This window comes from Nicotiana tomentosiformis, chromosome 12, assembly GCF_000390325.3.
Source record: "Nicotiana tomentosiformis chromosome 12, ASM39032v3, whole genome shotgun sequence".
Lineage (NCBI taxonomy): Eukaryota > Viridiplantae > Streptophyta > Magnoliopsida > Solanales > Solanaceae > Nicotiana > Nicotiana tomentosiformis.
In genome coordinates this window covers 47,890,375-47,911,782 of record NC_090823.1, presented here as the reverse complement: position 1 = coordinate 47,911,782, position 21,408 = coordinate 47,890,375, and the positions used below count along the sequence as shown (strand labels likewise).

Sequence of the window (21,408 nt, the reverse complement as noted above, 5' to 3'; positions counted from 1 at the left end):
ATTCTAGATATAGCAGGGAAACAGTGGCTCTTCATATACAGGGCTTAATACAGGTTGATCACAAGCGTTTCAGCTATGGGAACATTCATGGTTTAGTGGTTGCATCAACAGAAATATATAACTACTCAATGAGGATACAACTATTTCTGGGTCACTGCAAACATACCAAGTTTGTTTGCTTTATACAACAAGATACATCTGGACTGGTTCTCTGCTGCTCTACCAATCGATGATGATAGTTATTTTAGCAGGATATAAATTATAGTGTGCTCCAACGAATACATCACTAGCATATCAGTTGACAGAAAACTAATGCAACACTGTGTATGCATGTCAATTTCCGACATGCATTATGCTAACTGCATAGTATTCATCTCTACTGGAAGATTACAGCAGTACATGAGTTGTGCCAAAGTGCTACAACCTGGGGGTTTACCAAAAGTTTGTTTCGTAGGGTGCAGGAAATGGAATATTTCAGTAATTGAGACAACTATAAATGGAAAGATACTTTCCAGCAATTCCTTCATGAATACACCAGGCAATTATTGGTTTTTGTTACAGCTACTTATGCACAAAATCATACCAAAGTCTCTTGGCAACTGATTCTCCATTTATGCTGACTACATCACAATCATGTCCATCAACATGACAACATGCTACACATGTATAACTTGACAACTGATTCTGTGGTTTGGGAGGTTGTAGATTTAGTCTCAGTTTTTAATGCATCAGAATGGATTATTTAAGCTGCATCTAAGAAGGAGCTATTTCATAATCTGGAGTTTAAATCCGGAAAGACCATCCAAAGATAAATCCAGATATTTGAAGTATCAGCAGATTGTGATTCTTTCAATCTATTGCTACTGTACAATACACCATGTACCAGGTTAAATTGGTGGAGATCAAGTACGACTCGAGCAGGGTTTGAGAACCTGGAAACCACAGCAATATGGAACAGTACAGTTGATTTAATGACTGGCTGTCTCTTGTTTTGTCATTTCCCAGTTATATTACCAGGTTAAAATGCTCAGTCCGGTATTGGTCAACAAGTTACAACATCAATTCTTGGCTTGGACAGCACTATGATATATCTACACAGACAGTTATTACATGGCCTGAGGTTGACTACTGTGTAATATTTGTATGGTGTTAGACTATCTCTCAGTGGTATTAGCATGGTATCATGCTCATTCTAGGGGTGGTTTAACATCATACATAACCATGGAGTCAAGCAGGCATCTCAAAGAGTCCAACATGAATTCAAAAACCCCAAGTTCAGAATGCCCAAAATGCTTTGCTTTACAACTACTGGATTTAAACATACCTTAATCCTGAGGATTGCAACAAATGGCACCTAGTGAGAGCTTTGTAGGTGATACAATAAATTATTGTCAACTGGTGTGTGCATTCATGGTCGTCGGCAACAATTGGACGTTTCAAATTACTAGCTTTGTATTTTTCATCTTTCATTACGCTACTGCTGCATTGTATTTGGTAGCAATAGCCATTGAATTTTTTTGTCGTATTGTTTTATTGTAGTTCACTTGAACATTTTGTAACTTTGACCCAATTTGGGATTTATATAATATATTAGCTAAAAAATAAAGCTGCAGTTGCTGGGCTTTTGAAACCCCTGATGAACACTTGCAGAAGCGAAAAAAGGGACGCAAATATGGCCTCGCACCTGCGATGCCCCTTCCGCAAGTGCTATGTTTAGTCAACTGTGAATGTTCACAAAAGCAAAGAAATATTCGCAGAAGCGGAACCGCACCTGCGATGGTTTTTCCGTAGGTGCGGTGACTAGACAGTTTTTGCAAAAATAGTAGCTATGCAACTTTGGCTTGCTGGGCCTATTTGGCTTGATTCATTGGCCTAATTGCATAATTTTAAATTTCTCAACATGATTCTAATGCCCGATTAACTTTGTTTTAATTTTTTAAGGTGCTTTGAGCTTAAAATGGACCCGAACATGAACGACAATGTTGCGCTTGATCACGATATTGAAGAAGTGGCTGAGGATTTGAACTATGATGCCAACAGATTCATGTCTTCCGATTGTCAAAACCGGTATTATGATGATCTCCTCACAAAGAAACTCAAACTTGAGAAAGGAATTGTCGATAGCAAAGTGGCCGAGCTCATTCCGTATTTCCATGGCCGGCTAGTTTCAAGCGGCTGGACCTACTTTATTCCTACTCCATGCAACGCCAATAAGGAATGGGTGCGGGAATTTTACGCAAATTTAAAGCGTACACATTTCCAAAATCATGAACTTACAATAAGGGGAAAGATTGTGAAAATTTGGAGTTGAAGAGATAAATGATGTCTATTGGCTTCAAAATCATCTGCTCGAGCCAATGTGAGAAAGAGATACATGCGAAAATGGTAATTAGCTAGTCTCAAAGCTCTGTCCTACAGGTCAAACAGTGACTTGGGCTAAAAAGAAAAAAGGCATTAAATATGGTGATTTTACAGCAGAAGCAAAAATGTGGTTGTGTATCATTGTGAGCAGAGTGTCACCTTGTGGGAACGTGTCTGATGGCACATATACTAGGGCCCTGATAATGGCTTACATCCTTGATGGAATTCCAGTGAATGTCGATCATTACATCATTCGAGAGCTGACGGAGTATGTGCTTCAAGGTGGCTCGACATTGATATTTCCATCATTGATTATAGAGTTGTGCCAGCGTGCACAAGTTGAGGAATGGGATGGAGATCATTTGATGCAGGCAGACAAGCCCTTTCACCCATTGAGAGTGACAGGAGAAGGCAATGTGCTAAAGAGCAAGAAGAGGAAAATGGAGATTGTTGTAGGTGAGGGGTCCTCCTCATAAGCTACATAGGCCGAGGGACCATTTGGGATACTACATTCCCAGCATACCTCCATTCGTGACTTAGGTCACAGCTCCCTAGTGGTCTCTCACACTCCCAGCCTATGCTTGAGAACTATACTAGGGAAGAAATGAAGACCTACTTGTAGGCCCATAAGAAGCAGGCAGAGTCTCAGAAGAAGTTGGCAGCTTCTGTTAGCAGGCTCGAGACAGCCTATGGCAATATGGCCAAGGCACATGTAGGTCTTCAAGTAGACTTCCAAAAGGAGAAAGAGATAAATAAGAATAAGGGCAAGTTCACGATAAAGATGTGGAGATGAATCAAGGCCATCTTCAAATGGGGGCAGCCGAACAGAAAGATACTGATCGAGGACATAGATGATAGTGAATAGTATTCCTTCTTGTCAAATGATGTTGAGGCTGATACTGATGATACTGATGATGAGGAGGCCGAGAGCTCTACACGACATTGATGAGCCTTTTTCCCGCAGTCTGATGCAGACCTCAGGGAGACCCTCAAACTACTCTTATTTTATCTTGATATTATGCAGTGAGGACACTGCAGTATTTTTAGTTGGGGTGGCTTTAGGGGAGTAAACTTTACTTGTACATTGATGCTTATCTTATGCCCTTGCCGGGCTTATGCTTTTATATGGATATTGTGTGCCCTTACCGGGCTTGTTTTACCATTATTTATCATGTGCCTTTGTCGGGCGTAGTTTGTGATTGGTGATATAATTGCGGACTAGTCGCTTTTGTTATTCTATTTTATTTTTATTTATTTATTTTCTTTAGTAGTTTTTAGTTTATGTTATTTTTATTCCTTTAGTATTAGTTGCTTTTGTTTTTTTTTTCTTTAGTAGTTTTTAGTTATTTTATTTTTATTCCTTTAGTGTTTATTTTATTTTCTTTAGTAGTTTTTAGTTTATATTATTTTTATCTCTTTAGTAGTAATATACTTTTAAATAAATTTTCTTGGATTTTCTTTGTGCTACGGTTCTTTTTCGAGGAATATTTTTGTGTTGAACCGGTTGACTTTTCCCTATGTTGGATGGCATGATGACTTTCTTAAGGGAATTAGTCTTGTTTTGTATGTGGAGACTTTTGAATTGTTTGGTACTAATAAAATTAGTCTCTTGTATATGAAGTGTAAATTAAGAATACCCCTCCGAATTTTGGTTGTAAATTGAAAAAGTAAGTTGCATAGGGAAGAATAATTTTTGTGATAACTTGTTGGCTCATTTTTATACTCTTTGCCCACTAGTTGGCATGATATTTCGTTCTTATTAAGAAGTGAAATTGATCCGTCTTGATTAGTTCATGTGCCATGTGTGTTAGTTTTTGTTAAAAATAATTCTTGTGTTTACTTTTATCATCTAGAACTTGCCCGGTTGGTGTTTCAATGCTAATGTTAATTATGTTTGGTTGGAGGGATGAACTTAGGCATTCTTTGTGATCTTTGAAAAAGCCTTTTTAGTCTTTCGAGCCTACCATTGCATAAATATTATTACTAATTAACCCCATTTGAGCCTTTAACCATTTCTTTGGCTATCTCATTACAAACCTTTACCCTTTTTATGAAATAATTCCCTCTTTTGAACGCGTCCCTCTTTGAATATTAAAGATGAGGCTAAAAGCCTAAGTTGGGGGTGTTTGTATTAATTGGAAAATGGTGAAGATGTACATTGTGTGTAGAAACATACCTCAAAGTTGTTTATATGAAGATACTCAAGCTCCAAAAGAAAATTATTGTATAAAAAAATGGAGTCTTGAGAAAATTAGAGAGGTACTTTAAGGTAGTTCTATGTTGGTAACTAGATGTCAATAAGGGATATGTGGTTTAAAAAGAAGCAAAGTGCAAAAAGAAAGACAAATGTGAGTAGTGTTCAAGGAGGGTGTAGTCACTTGTATCCCAAACGCTTATCCTACCCTTCCCTAAGCCTACATTACAAGCTTAAAAAGTCCTTATGGGATCTCCAACTGAATGTACTTGAATAGGCGGCGAATTAAAATAAGGGCAAGCTTATGGCATGATATTGTGTAATACTTAAAATTCTTTGTTGAGAGTGAGTGTCTTTGTGCATTTGTCCCTTGTGTTGTTATTGTAAATATGGTGATTTTGGAACTTTTTTTCTTGTGAGGGTACATGGATTATGATGGATTGGTGACATTAATATATTCCGAATTGAGTAAATTGAGCATATGTAGTAGACTAGTGCTTTTGAGTCACTTCTTGAGGCTTGGTTGTTGTCACTTGATAAATTTGAAGCTCCATTGCATTCTTGAGATTGTATTTAAATGAGGGATTCATTTGGTTGAAGTTCACATGCTTGAGCCTAATTATTAGTACCAACCAAAGCCATAAGTATGGTGCTTAATTGGAGAATGTGATTTGGGAATGATAGCGATTCTACTTGTGCTTTAAATGGTAAAACCTAATTGAATATTTAGTTTTGATTTGCTTTAGGACAAGCAAAAGCTTTAAGTTGGGGGTGTTGATGAGTGATGATTTTACCATTTTTTTTAGTCTCTTTTCTTTAGTTATTGTGTCCTTTAATTATAATATGAAGTTGTTTATGGTGTGTATTGCTAGATTTTTCAGGTAAATGAAGTCTTGAAGAGAATTGAAATCAAATGAAGTTGAATTAAGCAAAAGAGAGTTGAAGTAGTGCAAAATCCTTCGGTGATTTCGCATCTGCGAAACACTGTTCGCTTCTGCGAGTAGAGGGTCGCATCTGTGAAAAATAGCAACCTTCCACTAGGATCGCATCTGCGGTTGATAATCCGCATTTGCAGAGCCACTTCTGCGTCGATATGTTCCGCATCTGCGAAGAAGGCAATTCTCCACAAGTTTCGCATCTGCGAATGAAACTCCGTTTTTGCGGAGTCGCACCTGCAATAATCTTTTTCGCATGTACGGTCAACGGGCTTATGCTCTGGACAGACTTAGCATTTTACATTTTCTCTATTCCAAACCCACAAATATACGACCTAGCTTATTGGAAAAACATATTTGGCCGATCTTTGGCTTATTTTCAGTCTCCTTGACTAGAGAACATAAGTTTTGGAGCTAGGGTTCTTGCACACACACTTGGGTCTTGAAGATTTGAAGCTTTAGGTTGAGACTTTCTTACCCATTTATGTTCATTTCTTCATTTTCTTGCTTTGTATTGTATATCTAAGTATGTAGTATTTTTTTCAACACTTGAATCATGTTTATGGGAATATTCATATATAAACTATGGATTAAATATCTTGTTGTGCTTATGTATTAAACGATTTTTATTTATATTGAAGTGAATTATTATTTCTTTAATTATTCTTGTTCTTTAATGTTTCCAAAAGGATTAGCTAACCCTAGGACTCGCCTATTAACTTCGAATTAATTTTGAAAAAGATAATTTGGGGTTGGAAAAGATTAATAAACAAGAACTTGAGGCATTAACCCTTACTTTATAGATTCTACGTAGGGATAGGATTGAACTACTTGTAGCCATATTCAGATATGCTTAATCTCTTAATTGATTTAGGAATAATTCAATTAGGAAGTCTTGTTAGTCTTCGGAAGAAGCTAATAAAGAATTAATACCCGAGGCTAATTAACATAAACTCGCTCATATTTGTAAAATCGTGAAATATATTGAATCGTTACTTGAGTGTAATTTTCCTTGTATCCATGCTTGTAGCCATTGATCATTTTACTTGTTTTCTAGGTTAGTTTATAATTTCACATTTATTTATAAATACTTTTTCAAAACCTTTATAAGTATTTGGCTTAGCATAATAAGCGATAATTCTCTTACACGCCTAATCGCCTACATATTGTTCTCTATGAGATTTGACCCCGACTCATAGTTGGGTAAATTATATTGCATGCGACTGTATCCATTTACGTTTTAGTAGTGGATTTGGACATCATCACTGGGTACCATTCCATTTAGGAGCGCTCACAAGAAAGTAAAATGACGGGTTGTGTACCGTTCCATATAGGAGCATTGATCATGAGACGGGACTGAGTACCATTCCGTTTAGGAGCGCTGAGAGAAAATTAAAATGACGGGTTGTGTACCATTCCGTATAGGAGCATTGATTGTTAAACGGGGCTGGGTACTGTTCTGTTTAGGAGCTCTGACAAGAAAGTAAAATGAAGGGTTGTGTACCATTCCGTATAGGAGCATTGACAGGAATGTAAAATCTCCGCACAATGGGAGTGGCTGAAATGTAAAATCTCCACAAGATGGAAGAGACATGAATTGGAAATCTCCGCGTGATGGGAGTATTTTTTGATTTTTTGAAAGATGAGATCGAACCCGAGGGTCCTAGATTGATTTTTTAAAAAATATGATCGAACCCGAGAAGGGTCCTTGATTGATTTTTTGATTATTTTTTGAAAAATGTGATTGAACCCAGGAAGGGTCCTTGATTGATGATTTATTTGATTTTTGAAAAATGAGACCGAACCCGAAGGTTGCCTACGTATCTCGTCGAAACGAGAATCAGGTCAGGCATAGTTCGGGAAGGTTAGAGACAAAGGGGAGATGTTTTGGTTTTTTATTTTTGAATTTCCTCAAGAAAAGAGAATGATATTTTAGATTTTGATGTTGGTGTCTCACAGGGAGACTTTTAGAGCAGCAATAGAGGAAGATATATATGTGTTTAATTTTTATTTTTTGGAAATAATCATTTCGCAAAGATCTTCGGTCAACTGTTACCCAAGTGGCCAGATTTGACTGATTCATCCAGTTAAGGACGAGAAAAATCGGACCCACTATAGGTTGCCTACGTATCTTGGCATGAGGTCAAGAATTAGGCACGCATAGTTCGTGAAGGTTGGAGAGTATGAGATGTATGATTTTAACACTTCTTTTACTCTTCTATTTCAAGGCATTGCAACTAACTATATTAATTTCATCAAAGATATGTATGAAACGCAAGGGTATAGACAAACTTGGGACGATGCCTCAGTGTACCCATGATTGGGTGGGGTATCTCTGGAGTTGAAGAGTGTCTCCTTCCAGAAGATGTACCCATATTGCTCATTCGAACAGTTGCCTTGATGCCCCTAACTGTTTGCGAGACAGTTGTGGTGGTTGTCTCCCAATTGAAGTTAGGGATGTTTTGTTATGACCTTCCAGTTGTCCACAGGAACCTATTGGTAATCATCCCCGTCTATTAGACGCAGAAATTATCTGATACAGATATAGAAATATAGTAAGAGTAGTGTCGTCATAAAATAATGGAATTAAGAATTATAACTAACACTCCCCTGATTGTTCGGTTGATGTTCCGTAATATCCAATGTCGGGTGCTATTTCCCGTGCAGTCTCCAAGATGATACACCTTTCGGCCATCCACAGGAACCATTTGACGATCGTCTCCAGTTGACAATCGGGAATGATGTTATGATCTGAATATAGAAAAGTGGTGAGAGAAGCGAAGTCATGAAAATTTATGGAGTTCATTGTAAAACTACTACTCCTCTGATTATCTGACTGATGCTCCACTAAGTCCGAGACAAGATGTTATCTCCCGTGAAGTACCCAGGATGACATTCCTGCAAATCTCAGAGGAAAAAATGTTAGAGTCCCTCTTAGATGAAGTTATAGCATCAAGAGGGTACATATTAGTCCATGCAGCCAATGGTGTATCCGGTTGTGATTAGAAATGCGATGTCGTCATTCCATGATGGTTCCGGAAATTGTGTCATCCATTCTGCGTCCAAAGAAAAATTCTTAGTTCGAGGGAGGAAAATTAATTCGTATTGACTTGAGTCTTCAGTTGTTCTTCTTTGTTTGTTCTAGTCATGCGAGCATGACACTACTCGAAGGCTGACTAACAACTTACCCCTATAACGGAATGAGTTGACTTGTATTGAATCTTTGAATTTGGGAAGTGGGAGTGAACACCATGACTCCATAGCCAGATGTTAGAACAAAGGACTTGCATCCTATATTTTGGGATTTAAGTCGAGCGAGGGTTAGGGTAAGACTTGGTATGGTATTTTGAGATTTGGATTTTTTTGAGTGAAGTTTGGTTGAAGCTCGAGGAGATTTCTGGGTCGAAAGTATCATTGCATTATTCCAAACAAATGCCCCAATTTTAGTACTAAGGAAATTATTTTGAAACTGTGGAGATTGAACACCGTGACTCCATAGACAGATGTTTGAAGAAAAGGACTTGCATCCCGTATGTTGGGATTCAAGTCGAGTGAGAGTCAGAATAAGTTTGGCTTGGTATTTTGATGTTTGGATTTTGGGTGAAACTGTGTTGACGCTCTCAGAGATTTCTTGGTTGAGAGCATCATCGCACTGTTCCAAAAGAGTTGTCCCAGTTTCAGTACTGAGGAAATGAATTCGAAATAGTGGGGAGACCAAACCCTTATGTAGGGTTGCCTATGTATCCTGCTAAGGCATGAATCAGGTCGAAACGTAGTTCGGGCAGACTACTGGAATTATGAGATTTGTGCGGTGGTGATGAATGGGTGATTGTTCTTTGAGAATGAGTGATTGTAAATGAGAATCCTTGGATGGGTGAGTGGAGACTGGTAACTCTCGAACATGAGATAGATGGTAGCGTAGCGCACGCATCTGTCTCAAATGACGGTAGTTAGTGAAAACGTGAAGTCTGATTGAGAAGAATACGCCAAATCAATGGAAGATGTACCAATCTAGATTAAAATATCTTTGGAAAAGGAGGATAGAGTCCAAATGATGGTATGATTATGTGGATGGTCATGAAGACCGCAATGGGTATGTATATTTGGAAGGTTCAAGATTCAACACAAGTCAACTAGAGTTTAATAAGACAAAGAGGACTTAATAATAGATAACAAATAGAATGTACATGTAACAAATAAAGAATACATAACAATGGCAGGCAAAGAAAATATACCAAATATATAAAGAATATGTAGCAAGTAAAGGATATGCAAAGATTGATTTAGCTAAAACAAGCTGTAAGATCGTGTGTATAGTGACCTATGAATCCTAAGAGTAGATTTACCTAGATTCAAGCATGAGTTTAGGACAACTGCGAGATGGTACGTAGTTAACCTCGTATGACAATGTCTGAAACTAGAGAGTTTTTGAAAGAAGGTTCGGAGGGGTAAAAAGACAACCCTCGCGTGACTTGTGTGTGATTGTGTACGACCAAGAGTCGACGAAAAAGTGATGACAATTTAATACAACAGTACCATAAGCATGTGACAAAATATACAATATAGGCATATGAGAAAGCATATACAACATAGTTATGTGTAAAAGAACATACAACATAGGCATATACAACATAGATACATGTGAAGAATGTACAACATAGGCATGGCAAAGAATATGCAGCCTGAAACACGCAACAGAGAATACACGACTTGAAACACGCAACAGAGAATATGTGGCTTGAAGCACACGATAAAGAATATACAACTCGAGGCAAATGATAAAAAATATACCGCTTGAAGCGCATGACAAAGAATAGACCACATTGAAGCATGCGAAGAAGAATATACGACTTGTAGCAGAGAATATACGATTCAAAATAAAGATTATACAACTTGTACCAAAGAGTATACAACTAGAAGCAGAGAATATACGACTTGAAACATGTGACAGAATGAATAGGAGTAGGAGTATTGGAGAACTTGTAATCTCTAATGCGCTCATACAAAGAAGACGGAGAAACCATGCAAGAAAGAACCCGACTAGGCTCTGAAACATCTAACCTCACGAACTGGTTGGCCAAGGCCTGAACATGCTAGTGGTCTCTCACCAACTGGAATATATGCAAGGCTACCTATACTCACAGCCTTTCTACTCAAGGCATCGGCCACTGTTGCACCCTATTTTGCACAAGTCAAAATAATGTACAACCTATAGTACTCTATAAGGTTAATTAAAGTTTAGAGTCGTCACCTAGTATTTAAGGTATACTAGGACACCTATACTACACTATGTAATGTACATTTGATTATGGTTTGCGAAACCGTTGAGATTCTGAGTAATGGTTAAAGTTATCTCGAGGAAAATATGTTAGGCATCCCTCAAGATTCACAAAATGTGGTTCATGTAGACTCGATCAAATAAGAGGGGAGGTTCAAGTAAATACTCACTACTATTCACAAAGAATTCAAATAAGAGGGTGATTAACATGCACCCAAATGTATAATTAAATACATAATAGATCATGTGCAAATAAAGTATGACATTGACTTTGTGTCTGGAAAACGAAATGATTAAGGTATATCAAATCGTATAGAATATATGAAGTGTACAAAGAGCTATGTTTTGAAAGAATAGACTAAGTGTGAAAATTAATTAAGACAAAGAATGATTAAATATGTAACAAAATATGCAACATGAATGGAGTATTTAAAAATATATTAAAGAATCGTATCGTAGTGTGAATTAAAGAATATAAAAGAATTGTGCTTAAAGACTACATATTGGCTCAAGGAATTTAAATAAAAATTTGAATATCAGAAGAATAAGATTAAAAGAATCTACTTACTATTTGAAGACAAAAACTTTGAATGAGTGATTAAAGTATGAGAGAACATGCATTAAAGAGTAAAGTGAAAAGAAAAAAATGATTATTTGCATATGAGTAATTTGACCAAAGAAACAAAGTGTGAAAATATTAGCATGATGAGTAAGTGTTAAAGGAATAAAAATATAAGATAATGTGTAGTGATATGTGGAATGTTTATAAATTAACTAAATTAATATTAATTAAAGGATACACTTGGGAAGATTTTGATTTATGCGCAAAGATTAACTATTTAAGTGAAAAGCTAGAAATAAAAATTTACTCTAAATGATTAGTAAGACTGGAAAAGAATAATCTTTGAACAATCTTAGTAGATAATGGATAAATTAAAAGAATTAATTTAATGAATTGAATGAGTATGGTATAGGAAAATGTTTCAAAATATTTATGACATAGAAAATTATCCCATCAATACAAAGAAATATTCGCGCTAAAAAAAGTTATCATTCAATGAGTAACTAAAGACCATCTCTCGTGTCATGGTCTTGAAACACAAATTATGTGACCCAAGCCCAAATAACTACAAGGCCCAAGTCTCTTAAAGAAAGGTATGATAATCCAACTACAATTTTCAACTTAAGATGCGTCAATTAAAAAAAAAAAATTACATATGACATGGTTCGAAAAACATGCTAAAATAACTTTAAGAGAACAACAAAATTATTTTTTTGTTATTTCTTTTTTAAAGAAGATGACATGTTTTCATTTTTTATGTATATGACTAATTTAGTTGACTATATGCATATCGATCCTAATTAATTTAACCGAGTTGTAAAACATATATGGCATCTTCAAAATATATACAAACTCCATGAAAATCACCTAACATGCAATATTACAATTTAACCCAATTGTTAACTATATACAATTTACCCTAAGTGTTTAGCAAGTAGACGACATCAAAGAAAGCAAGCACAATGTTTATCTATGATTTTACTATACTTTACGTTTTAGGTACACCCAAGAACGGGAAGTATGAAGCAGGGATCGATGAGGAATTTATCATCGATCTTTCTCCAAATGTCGTCTTCCGAAAATGACTTTATATGATAGTACCTCGCAAAACAAGAGAAGAGAAATTATTAGTGAAATAATATGACGTAAAAGATAAGCTAATAAAGTGACATATTTTTAAAATGGTTTTTGTTTTAAAATATTTTTTGGAAAATTGCTCTTAAAAATGATTTGAATTTTTTTTTTCTTTTAAAGATTGTTTAAAAAGTATTTTTTGGGAAATTATTTTTTAAAATTAGTTTTGGAAAATAGTTTTAACAATAATATAGGAGGCTTAGATATGTGTTTTTCGATATCCGTCTAGACATGAGAACGGTAACCGCCTCGGTAGCAACTCCGATGACCAACCGTGTCGCCCTCAATAGGTTTTATTGGTTCATCGCATCCTCGTCTTTTATCATTATTGCCTCATTATTTCGGACCCAATCCGAGGGTCATTTAAGGCATCGTGGCCTCAAAATAATTATTCTCATCGGCCTATGTATAATATTTATTCAATAACAGTATTGAGCCCAATAACGAATACTAGCAAACGATCAACGGGGTCATAACAAACAATACAGTCTGGCAAGGATCAAAGGGTCTCAAAACTTCGGATATGTGCGCTTTCAAAAGAATGATTTAAACACAATGGTCAAACACAGTTAAAGCCAACGGGGCAGCAGCACCTTAAACAACAGAACCGACGACGAAAACAAGAAAGTCGTCAGTATAAGGCAAGGCAGGAACAGACCAAACCATGAACAAACACTCTAAGAGAGTTCACAAGCATTAGTGCAACTGAAATTAGCAGAAAACAGTAATAAGCCAAGCTTGAGCTAATAAGAACAAAACCAAACAAACTCCCCCAAAATCAAAATAGACAACAGGGGTGTCGAATTTTATAGGGGTTGCTGGAATGAGAGGGAAATAGTGTTTCGTCGTCGAAAAAATTCATATGCCACATATTCGATCAAAATCGCAAATCATAACTACAATAACTAAATACGGGTCCAAACGACATCCTTAGAGGGTCATCGGAAAATCAAAACTCCAGCCAAATCTGGACATTTTCAGTCGGATCTGAGGGAACACACAGTCGCCGGGATTTTGGTGAGTCAGTACCTGAAACGAGACAACGGGGACAAATGACCTGGCTACTGAGTTTCCAACTCGTTGCCGGAGATTCAGGTCCTTTCTCTACTAAGCAGAGCGGTCATAGCAGTGATGAGAAGAGTAGGGGTCACTGGTCACATGGAGTTCCGCCGGATTTCATTGTATTTTCGGCGAGTTTCTGTCTTCCAGTTCACCATTGTTGAGAGAATGATGGCATGAGAGAGGAGAAGAATAGAGATGAGGCAATGAGAGGTGCCATCCATGACCGTTGGTGGCCGGCCGGCGATGAGGCAGCAAAGAAAAGGGGGGTCGGTGGCTCCTCACAAAGGAGAGAGAAATGAAGCGCCAAATCCCAAAAATTATGAGCCTTAGGGTTTTCAAAAGCCCTTAAAAATTTTGATGGATTAAAGTGGGGTGTGGGGTGTGGGTGTATTTTTGTTTTTGTAGTGTGTATAAAATGTGGGGGGTGGGGTAGCAAAATTAGGGACCAAGTTTTGAATAAAAAAAGGTAAAATATAAAAGAAAAATGTGTGGTCAACAATTAAAGAAAGACATGTCACATCAAGTTACATCAATGTCATGTCAATGTCTAGTCACGTCAATGTCTTATCATATCAGATGTTGACGGAACATTAAATTTGATTGGACATGATCTGTATTTTGAAATAAATTCTACTAGCTTCCTTGTAATTACTAGGTTGTGCTATGAATTAGATAATGATTATTCAGTTAGAAAATCTTGTATTATTTATTTTAAAATGTAACTACTATGACGACATAGTAAAAAAAAAAATTAAATGACAATAAATTGACAGAGTATCCTTATATTTGAAAAATAGGAAAATTATCAATAAATTATTTGAAATTTAGAAAAATGCACAAAAATGGTAGTATTTAACTAATTACAATAAAATGATAAAAATTCACATATTTTGTTAAAATATGAATGATTATCAATAAATTATATTAGAGCCAAAATAATGTGAAAAAAATTACATTTTAATCATTTTTTACTAGGAAGCTTGCAGAAGTTAATTTTTAAATACGGAAGATCAAAATTGAGTGTCAACAGCTGCCTCTCTTTGACCGGAGATGATCTAAGAGTCTTCGGGCATAGAAATTGACATCATACTCAATTTTGTCCCTACATGACAGGGTGGGAATGAGGATGTTTTGAAGGTTGTGACCGAACTCTGGTTTTTGAGTTGCCTACATATCTCGGGTTGTACGAGAATCAGGTAGCGTGTAGTTCTAGAGGATTGATTACTACATGTGAATCGTAGCTAAATGGAGTGGAAGTCAAATGTTCGAGGACGAAAGGGTTCGTGTGATCTCGACATTGCTTCCAAACTTTCCCCAGGGTCAGACTGTGGTAACACTAGGACGTGGTGTTGGATGGATAGATAGATTGAATGGATTTTGTTGTGGATACAGCTGGGCTCTTTGTTGAGCTTTCCTACATATCTCGGATGTAACGAGAATCAGGCCGATTGTAGTTCGAGAAAACGATGGGATTTTTATTTTTGACTTGAAAATTACCCCAACGTCAAACTGTGATGACACTAGGTGTTTTATTTTGACTATGAGGGTTCGGATTACCTACACACTCCATGCCAATGGGACATAAGAACGATACTTGAGATATGTCATCGATTGATGTTGGAAAGCTCGACACCCGTCCTCAAAATATGCCCCAGTTTATTTGCTTAGAAGTTAGTTCCACGTTGTATCGCGTCTTTGATCAGTAGAGTTGACGAGTTGTGGACTATGCTTCCATTGATTTAAGATAGATGGATTATAATGACTTGAATAATGATTGTATGCGATGCAAGAATGACGTGATTTTATTTTGAATGAAGTAGGCCCCAGGTTGGAACTCTAATTCGAAAGAGATCCGGTCTAGATACCGGTCCGAAATGATATCGGAGCATTTTGAATTATTGAAGGAAGTACGGGTTGTGTACCGATCCGAAGTGATTGGAGCACTTGGATTATTGAAGTAAATCCGGGATGTGTACCGGTCCGAAGTGATCAGAGCACTTGGATGAAAAAAGGAAATTCGGGTTGTGTACCGGTCCGAAGTGATCGGAGCACTTGGATGAAAAAAAAACTCCGGATTGTTTACCGGTCCGAAACGATATCGGAGCATTTAAAATCTAAAAAACTCGTACTGTAAGGTGGGCGCCTGTAAAATTTGATATTGAAATGAAATGCCCATTGTTCAGGAGGGCGCCTGAAAAATTTGACTTTGAAATGAAATGCTCATTGTTTAGGAGGGCGCCTGAAAATGTATCAAAATATTTATAACATAGAAATTATCCCATCAATACAAAGAAATATTCGCTCTAAAAAAAGAGTCATCATTCAATGAGTAACTAAAGACCATCTCTCGAGTCTTGGTCTTGAAACACAAACTATGTGAGCCAAGCCCAAATGACTACAAGGCCCAAGTTTCTCAAAGAAAAGTATGATAATCCAACTATAATTTTATAACGACCCGACTTGTTATTTTTTTTGAGTAATTACTCTCCTTTCAACTATTTGAAGTCTCGAATAACTTCCTACGAGGTATTATGACTTGTACACAAAATTTGAGTTCATTCCGGATTGATTTTCTATGTTTCGATGTCGATTCTTCAAGAATATGTAATATAACATTAAGCAAATGAGCTCCAAATTCAGTTTTGATTAAAGTATTAGATCCGTATTGAAATTACGGAGCCATAGCAAAAAGAATCATTGAATTCGGACATCGTATGAGAAAGTTATGCCTATTTTCGTAACTGGAACGATTTTTCCGTCGCCGCGAGCGCCCAGGGTAGCGTGGGGCGCTAGCCCTGGCGCTGGAAATTTTTGGGTACTGAAAACTGCGCCACAGGCAGCGCCCCACGCTACCTGTGATGCCCGAAACATCTGAGGGTCTATAAAACGGGGTTTTTGACCATTTTTGACAAAAATAGAGTTGGGGAGCTCGGTTTAGGCGATTTTTGGGCGATTTTCATGGAAAAACATTGGGGTAAGTGTTCCTTATCCTATATTGATTATATTTCATGATTCCATATTCATTTATATCATGAATCCATAAATTTATGGAAGAAAAATCTGATTTTTGTAAAATCTTCCAAAAATGTAAAATGAAGATTTGAAGGTCAATCCGATGTCGGAATTTGATAATTTTTGTATGGTTGAACTCGTATCGGAACGGATGTTCAGATTTTGTAACTTTTGTCGAGTTCCGAGATGTGGGCCCCATGGGCTATTTTTGAGCTAAATTTCGGGTTTTTATAAAAAATTAGCATTTTCATATGGAATTGATTTCTATACCTCGTGTTGATTGTATCAAATTATTTTGACTAAGATTCGAGGCATTCGGAAGCCGAATTACGAGGAAAAGGTTTATTGGATTAAAGAATTTTCTTGGATTGAGTTAAGTAACTCTTCTAATCTTGGAGTTGAGGGTATGAACCCTGAATATATGTATTTTGTGAATTGTTGGGAGGTGACGCACATGCTAGGTGACGGGCGTGTGGGCGTGCACTATAGAAATTGTGACATAATTATTTATGTGGAATGTTATAGTTAAATAACCTTGGTATTTTCCATGCGGTTTTGTGTGTTAAAGAAATTGAGCTGAAAAGCATATTACAAATCATGTTGAGGCTATGTGCTGGTATTATTGGGACCCACAGAGGTCATATTGCTGTGAATTATTGTGTTAAATTGAAAAGTCATACTCAGTCATATTCATTTCATTGCATATCATAACTCAGTTTTATGACTATATTTTGATGCATATAAATGTTCTGGGCCGAATGCCCTGTTTTACTAAAATGCCCGAGTGGCTTGATTTATGAGGATGAGTGTGGATCGGGGTTGCCTGCCTGCAGCATACCTGAGTGAGGCCGAGGGCCTGATTTGTGAGGATGAGTGTGGATCGGGGCTGCCCGCCTGCAGCATAACTGAGTGATTTATGCCATGATTTGGCGTGATATAGCGCTTGGGATGAAGGATCCCCTCCGGAGTCTGTACACACCCCCAGTGAGCGCAGGTACCTACTGAGTGCGAGTGCCGAGTGCCGAGTGACGAGTGACTGGGAGGCATGAGTGATTGTGAGGTATGCCCGAGTGGCAAGAGTGATTGTGAGGTATGCTCCAGTGGCAAGAGTGATTGTGAGGTATGCCCGAGTGGCAAGAGTGACTGTGAGGTTTGCCCGAGTGGCACGAGTGACTGTGAGGTTTGCCTGAGGGGCTGTATATGAGTGATGTTCTGCCCGAGGGGCTGTTTATGATTTTTATCATTGAGTTGCATCGCATTGGCATGCACACATGACATACATGCATAGAGATGTATTTCCTCATGCTGTACAACATCACATCACTCATGAGTTTTCACACATTGTTGACAGATGGGCATAGTGATGCATTTGTTTTACACGGGTTATCCGGAAGGAAAATGAAATATCTTATTTATTATTGACAAGATTTTGGGAGAAATTTATTATTTTCAAACTATTTATATTATTGGAAACTTCGGCAAACGATTTGGGTTTTCACTGAGATATTTGGAAGGAAGAACTACAATTTTTGAAATTATTATTTGGCTGAGTATTTTATCCCTGAGTTATTTATGGTATTATTTGCTTTATGTTGTTATGGATTGTTGTGTACTATTGGTTGTGGACCCGACCTTGGTAGAAGCTCGTCACTACTTTCAACCTACGGCTAGGTTTGTTACTTACTCAGTACATGGGGTCGGTTGTACTGATACTATACTTCTGCACATTGCGTGTAGATGTTAGCTGTTGTTGTTGTTGTGCTCGATGGTTGCGGGACTTGAAGATGTACCTGCGTTCCTGTTGTAGTTGCCTCTTGTTCAGGGTAGCCTTAGATTTATAAAAGCTCTGTTTATGTAATATTCAAACAGACTATGTATTTATTTCATTCCGCTTTGTATACTCTATTCTTAGAAGTTCATGATTTGTACTACCAGTTCTTGGGGAGATGTATCAGTTTTAGATAATTTCTTTTAATTAATTTCATTGGAATTGGATAGTTGGAAATTGGCTTACCTAACGGGTTGGGTTAGGTGCCATCACGACTAGTGGGATTTTGGGTCGTGACAAGATGGTATCAGAGCTCTAGGTTCATAGGTTCTACAAGTCATGAGCAAGTGTCTAGTAGAGTCTTGCGGATTGGTATGATGACGTCCATACTTATCTTCGAGAGGCTACAAGGCATTTAGGATAATTTCCCATCTTTCTTTCCTTTTCGTGCGGAATTGATTCAGCTTGAAATATAACTCTTTGAATTCCTTTCACGTATTCGTATGAGCATATGAGCGCTCGGTATCAGCTGTGCATCGCCGGCTTATGATTCTATGAATGAGGTTCGAGGTGTGTATTTTGTGTTTTGGTGATGGGCCAGTCTGGAGGACTTGAGGCCAAGTTTAGACCGCAGCTTAGGCTCGGTAGCTTCAGTTGTAACCTGTACATTTGGACTCATATGTCCGGTAATATTCCTATGAGTGGAAGTTGTGGCTCGATGAGCGGTGGAATGGCTTTGTGATGAGTATGATGTAAATGCGGGATGTGTTAAGACGATGTGAATATGACGAGAAGTGTTTCCTTGAAATGTAAAGGAAAGGCCATTGGGTGCTTGATTTTCGAATTGATGTGGCGTACAGTCTCTAGTATGAATGTTTTGATGGATCTTTCACATTGTTAAATTGGGGTAAAACTAAATTCTCACGTCTAGTTAATGAGTGTGGACTCAGATAGACTAAGTGATTGCATAGTAATTGTGAATGCGAAAGGGTATAACAAGATACCAGATTGAGGCTAAGCAGGTGAATTATCCCCTGCGGAGTAATCTACGTAGGAGTATTCCTTATGATGTGAGTAGAGAGTTTCTTTTCTACCGATGGGGTGTATGGGTGGAGATTTGAATATGAATCTGGTTGAGAAAGTTGACTTGTGTGTTAAGAGGATGAATACGAGCTTAGCAGATGATTGAGGTATTTTTATGGTTGGCATTGTATGAACTTGGGAAGAAGTTTCATTTGACTGACTGTGCCATTATGGCAGTAAGAGAGTATTGGTATTGTGATTTATGAAATGTTTTAATCTATGGCTTTGAGCCAAGTGGGGGAGTCTGCTATTGACAATTTGATTTCATGGTTAGGTGTTAAATTTTAATTTTGGTCTGAGGCATACTTGTGGGTTAGCTATAACTTGCAAAAGTTGAGATCGAGTATGACTCGAATAAGAAAATTCCTGAATAAGGATTATATTGCACGTATGAGTAAATGAAATTCGCGGGATGAGTAAGTTGTTATTGGTGAATAATGTAGTGCGCACGGAGTATGAATTTGATATGTGGTGTTAAAGTAGAGTTACTTCTTTGAGTGTTGTGGTGCTAATGGGGCACGTGTATTTTGGCCCATTTGGGCGGTGCAATTAGATTTGAGTAAAGTGGGTGACTCCCGAGAAAATTCTAGTGGGTTTGAGAATTATATGTAGCAATTAAAAATATTTCCGGACTTGTGTATGGACAAAATCCGAGATTTGCGTTTGATGGTGCCTGGACTTGCAAAAATTCTATATGACTAAGGATTCTACATTTTTGTATAAGGAATGTAAGAAGAACAATTTTAAATTCACATAAGGTATTCTCAAAGTGAGTGTTATAATTGTGGTATTTTTGAAAGTGCTTAAGAAAAAGGAAAAAAAATACAGTTGCTTATGGACTGTAGGGCGTTGTGGTTCTATGCTAAGGTTTGTAGGGTAAGTCGTGGTTAAAGATCATAGTAATTTAGCAAGAAGAAGTATCAATCTAAAGAAAAATTCGAAAGGGACCCGGAGAAAATAAGACAACTGGGTAGTAGGTTGGATCAGTATGGTAATGGATATGATCGGTTCTTTGGGTGCTTGTGATGTGGGGGCTTTCTACAGGTGCTTTGTGGCAATACACCTGGACTTTGCGACCTACGTGGCTTGGTCGAGTTAGAGAAATTTAGTTTTAAGAGCTTGATTATATGCAAATGGATTCCAAAGTATTCTTGATAGTTTCTACCGGTGTGGAGAACGTGTTGTGTATTGTGATTTCCTCTTGGAAAGAAGCAAGAGAAAGGTTTCTAACTAAAAGGGGTATGTAAATTATTGGTGACTCAAAGTTGATAATAAGATCCCTGTGCTTGTCACATCATGGCATAATAGATGCGGTGAGTTGTGTGGGATTAAGGTTGGCGTGTGCAAGGTCACGGTTTAGCCTTAAAAAGGAGGTCATAAATTCTTAGAGGCATGAATAGTTTTCGATGTCTAGATGAATACTATTACTACTTGATGTTGTATGAGAAGGGGGTGGACTTCAGAAGGTGCACTGTATTTTGACTTACAGATGTATAAATTGGTATTGCGATACTCACACTATTGATAGAATGCTGATATTCAAATTTTGACAAGTGGCACGGAAGATTTTTTTAAAGTATTTCTCGTGGGATGATCTTGTATTAGAGAGGTGTTAGACATTCGGGCGGTGGAGATGGAATCAAATATGGTGATTCGCATGTTCTATGGATTTGGAGATTGGGAGTTCTCAAGAGCGGATTGTTTCATGGCTATGGACTGTGAAGTTGTGGCCGGAGCTGGCCAGATGATAGAATGTGTTATGATTCAGCCATTATGGAGTTTCGGAAGAATTTTTATCTATTTGTGGGTAACCCGAGTTGATTTGGCAGTCCATTGGTAGGCCCAATTAAGATGTGTATTCTATACCGAGGCGGAATAGTTGGCTCCATACTGCTATTGTTAAGGGATATGACATTCGGTTGATGTTGAGCTTATTCGTGTTCTGAGATGATCTGTGAGTTGCTCCTTTATGCTACGAGGAGTTGTGATTCATTGGTTATGTGCACAGATAGTGCGGTC

At 37.5% G+C, this 21,408-nt stretch overlaps 1 protein-coding gene and 1 long non-coding RNA gene across 2 annotated transcripts in view; both read right to left on the bottom strand.

Moving 5' to 3' along the window:
- The window catches only part of LOC138903663 (uncharacterized), a 120,965-nt gene that overhangs the window by 44,917 nt on the left and 54,640 nt on the right, over nt 1–21,408 (bottom strand). The gene's annotated exons all lie outside the window — the stretch shown is intronic.
- LOC138903540 (uncharacterized) lies at nt 12,173–13,911 on the bottom strand. The gene is made up of 2 exons (XR_011412755.1): nt 13,494–13,911; nt 12,173–12,431 (listed from the first exon to the last, which is right to left on the bottom strand). It is a non-coding gene; the product is annotated as an uncharacterized lncRNA (long non-coding RNA).